This window comes from Saccostrea cucullata, unplaced genomic scaffold, assembly GCF_032062105.1.
Source record: "Saccostrea cucullata isolate Sc308-1 unplaced genomic scaffold, CSIRO_AGI_Scuc_v1 ctg4008, whole genome shotgun sequence".
NCBI classification, from domain to species: Eukaryota; Metazoa; Mollusca; class Bivalvia; order Ostreida; family Ostreidae; genus Saccostrea; species Saccostrea cuccullata.
In genome coordinates this window covers 23,141-28,000 of record NW_026938265.1, presented here as the reverse complement: position 1 = coordinate 28,000, position 4,860 = coordinate 23,141, and positions in this window count along the sequence as shown.

Genomic DNA, 4,860 nt, shown 5'->3' with positions numbered 1-4,860 from the left:
GTAAACACTAAACACAGGATTGACTAAATCCGCGATACTTCGATTTACGGCAAGCGGTATATCTAGTCCCACCGACTCCCGATGGTCCCGGAATTTTTCTCTTTTCAGTATCCACAGAAACTATTGAAACATTTCAGACACATTTTCTATGTTTTAATGAATTCATGAGTAAGAAAAAACTTCAACAAATTTGTGTATTTATTACTGAACCAGAAGTATCACCTGCCAAAAAGCGGTAAATCTAGAGTGTTGGTAAAATGGGTAGGCAAACCCGGGCCGGGGCAAATTAAAAGCCGGGGCAGATCGAGATTTTTTCAAATTTCTGTCTTCATACTCTATCGATCGAGCTGAATTTTTCAGAATGTATTTAATACATGATTATTTATATTCGCTGCTAAAATTGCCATGAAATACTCTATATTGTAGATTTTATCGGCGATTATTGATTTTCAAGTTGGTAAAATGTTTAGGCAGTTTCCCAAGTTCACAATTTACGTTTTCAGACATCTGCTGCATAAAGTCCATAAAGTTATGAAAAATTCTGGTGTTTAAGAATACATTTTAACTAAAAATTAATATTTCTTCATTGGTTATTGTAATATTTACGTAAAATTACATGTTTTAAGAAAAACCGGGTCATTAAAACCGGATCCGATCACCCGGGACAAACCTGAAAATTCCGGAATAGTTTACTAATGTTTGTCACCTGAAAAAGAAAACGCCCAATTGATTTGTTGGAAGCTTGTATTTAATTTTTCAAATAGATCATTTATTTAAAGAAAATTTGCAGTTAACATTCCCTACCACTGGCTTCAATCTAATCACACACAATTAAGCTCTCTTGATCAATTTGGGCAGGGACCTACATACTAAAGTAGTTAGTATATAGGTCCCTGATTTGGGCAATACAAAATTGGCTTACCTTATTAGGTTAATTATCTTAGGAGAAAAAGCTGGGAAGAAAAGATCACAGTGACATCTTTAATTGACAATTATACTATAATAACAAGTTGAGTTGATTTTCAGGGACCCTATATATTCCTTCTCTGGAGTGAACTTTTTTTAGTTCAGATTAGATGCATCCAGCAGTTGTCATTCTTCTGTATGTTTCTTATATAAATGTAGGTATGAGGTCTTTATGAATAAATGTTTTGTTATATGATCATGTTTTACTTGTCATCTCATCCGACTGGAAAAATTGAATTTAAATTGATAAATAAAAAAGGCTCTTGTGAGGATACCTCCATGTGGTTAGAGCTGGGCAATGTCACAAAAGTGATAGCTAAATCCTCCAATACAAAGAATTGGTTTTAATTATTTCGGAATTTTCGGGTTTGCCCCGGCTGATCGGATCCGGTTTTAATGCTCCGGCTTTTCTGAAAATGCACAAATTCTGCATACTTATAGCTTTTATAATGTAAAACTAATTATATTTCGTTAATATAAAGTGTAAAATATTGGAAAAGTCCACAATTGTAATGGTTTAGTGAGTCTTAATTCAAAAATACCGTAAAACGTCGTATTGATTTTGCCTACCCATTTTATCAACCTGGAAATGAACAATCGCCCAGAAAATCAGAAATATTGCGTATTTTAGGGCGATATTAACAGCGAATACAAAAGAACCTTAAAGGAACATAATCTGAAAATATCAGATTAATTGGTTGAGTATTAGCGGAGATATTTGAAAAATCTCGATCTGCCCCGGCTTTCAATTTGCCCCGGCCCGGGTTTGCCTACCCATTTTACCAACACTCGTAAATCTAGTACTCTGTAATAATCAAATGTGAAAACCAAAAAAAAAAAAAAACTAAAAGGATACCGATTTTTTCGTAGAACAACAATATGAAGGGAAGTATAATTTTTCTAAAAATAAAAGGAAACCCTCATTAACATGCCAGAGAATTTAACTTTACAAAAGGAGAATATTTCAATAATATTATTCTAAATTGTATTTTAAAAATACTATTTTTCTAAGTAAGTAAGTGAATTTTATTTAAAGTCAGCATTTTATACATTGCATAACCGACTATCACAGTTAAAATATCACAGAAACTTCTATTTCTAGTAACCTTTGCACATAATTGAAAACAAAACTGAAGTATAGTGTCCATCCCCGTAGGAACGGAGTGGAGAAGGGGCACCCCACCCCCAAATAAATCTGCCGATATATAGAATACTATCTCATGTCTCAAAATACAATATTAGAAATTAATAATTAATTTTAAACTCCATTTATAACTGTAACTGTTTCGTAATTTTAATAAGTGATAAAATACAATGATAAATCAACTTGTATTTCCATTTGGGCCCATTTGGGTAAATTAACGTGCCGCTAAATCCGTGCAATGGCAACTCGTACGCAAAATATTTCGGATACAATATTCGGGTACTCAATTTATTCAGATTCATGGAATTCATAATTTAACATTAGTATCTTGTTGAAAATGACATGGACCGAATCATAAGTAGATGTAATGTTAAATTATATCATTCAGAAATTTATAACATGATGGCTGACGGAGAAAATTAGGAAGATGTACAGAAACACGGGTCTATTTTTTTCCGTTTAATTTCGCGACTCTAGAGCAGACGCTCTAACCACTGCGCCACGCGGGCGACTCAAATATTACATGAAGAAAAAAAATGTTATTTCAACAATTAACATGTGAAGTTCATTTAATTTTGAGTAAAAGAAAAAAAAGTATTAAATTCTGCCACTGCAATACATTATTTTAATTGACTTGCTCATTTTCAAGGGGAAAAATAAAATTTATATTTGATTAAATTTCTTCTTACAAAAGCTTTGAAAGTTAAATTTTATTTTTTTACATCATACTATCTATTGCAAGTGTCGCCCGCGTGGCGCAGTGGTTAGAGCGTCTGCTCTAGAGTCGCTAAGTAAGGAGTCAATCCTTTTATAACATATTTTTAAAAATGTGTGAATGTTTATTTGCTTATATGTGCAAGCTCGCATAAAAGTATTTCCTTTGTATTGTACCTCTATATTATGTATGTACATATGTATGTAAGAAATAATTCATAACAAAACTTTACGACTTATTTCACCACGCTAGAAATTATTGAAAGAGGTGACTTCTTTTCAGTAGCATGGCTTGCACAACAGTAATACGCATATGTATTAAAAAGGGGAGATACTACCATTGAGTACATGTTCTCTTTTGCAATCTATGCTGCGTCATCCCATGAAATAGATTTCATTATGTATTTTTTTACGTTTACGTTCATTCACAGTAGTTTCTCAACACAGATCGTGATTGTTCCAGGTATTTCACAAAATATCTCCAAATATAGCTTTAAAAAATCGGCAAAATCTTCCACACATGTTATAAAAGAGTGAAAAGTAATTTGCAACTGAAAAAAGACAAAAACAAAGAAAAAATTTGGGGAACGCCCCGAGCGGGATTCGAACCCCCGACAGTAAGACAAAGTTTGGTTCGGTCATATCTTTGCAATAAACGCACGCATAAAAAAAATGAAAACATATATAGACATCTTTAAAGACGCTCTATAAACCATGTATATCCAAGAGAAAAATATTGAAAAACAAAAAAGTTGAAAAACTAGACTTTTTGAATTCACTTCCGTTTGCGACCGGAAGTAGGAACGACAAAAAATGAAGGACGTTCGGCACATCTAAATGTGATGCTCTTTCATGTCCATGAGTTTCAATGTCATATCTTTAGCCGTATTCGAGAAAAGTAGTGTACAAAAATCCATTTAAAAAATACAAATTTCCCCCAAAATCGCGAATGGAAGAAAATTTTCAAAAAATGAAAAACACGTCTAGAGATATTAACCTGATGCATCTTTCCTGTAAAAATCTTTGAAATCCGTACAGTCACAGTTGAGATATCGCCATAAAAATGAAAAAAAGAATAATAATAATAGGAAACCGACGGAAAACAATAAGGTCTTCCGAAGGAAGTCGGAAGACCTTAATAAGAAACAATACAATCACTATAAGGTCTTCCGTGAAGACGGAAGACCTTAACTAGGGCTAATTGTAACGGGGACCGTTACAGATGTTCCCCAAACGCTCCCCATGTCCCTTTTCGCGCCATAGCTTTTCCTGTAACACTTTTTATAAATATACTAAGTTTTTAAGGATTTCATATAAAGATATAAAAGTTACAATGATATCAACTATATATCGTTTAACGTTTTGCTTTGGCGCACACGTACATGTACATGCATATGTAAGATGATCATGGCATGTTGGTTAAGGTTACATCTTTCTATCCCGCGAATAATAGAAAAAAATACAGATATAAAGTTACCACATTTCAAGTATATATCATTTTTTGAAATACCTATTCACATTTAAATTCTCTACTGATTTTAATCTCGGGCTCAAAGTTGGTTTTATTCCTACGACAAGGCAGTGTTAAAGTCGACTAAGGATATCTCGCCGATAGCTAACCAATCAAAATGAACTTAGTCAATTTTAGTTCCATACATAGAAAAGGGATTTTCCTTTAATCTGTTCAGATTTTTTTTAGATATATTTCCTCTCTGGTCATTTTGACAACCCTGGTACCTGTGCCTAGTAAATTTTATATACTATGTAAATAAATATATACATGTAAAGGTTTTTGACCGGAACTATTCATTTTTTCCAATGCATAGGAGGCTACTCTCTGGGGTTTACAATAGATATTTATAAAGACATTCGCATCAGCTAATGTGACCAATATTCTTTAAGACCTTCTTATTAATATATTTTTCATGAATGCAAATACCTGATAATTTTTTTTTACGAAGGAGCGTACATGTAAATTGATTTTGAATTTCTGGGGATTGCGTAATTCTAAAAAAAAATCAATTAAATTTCAAAGG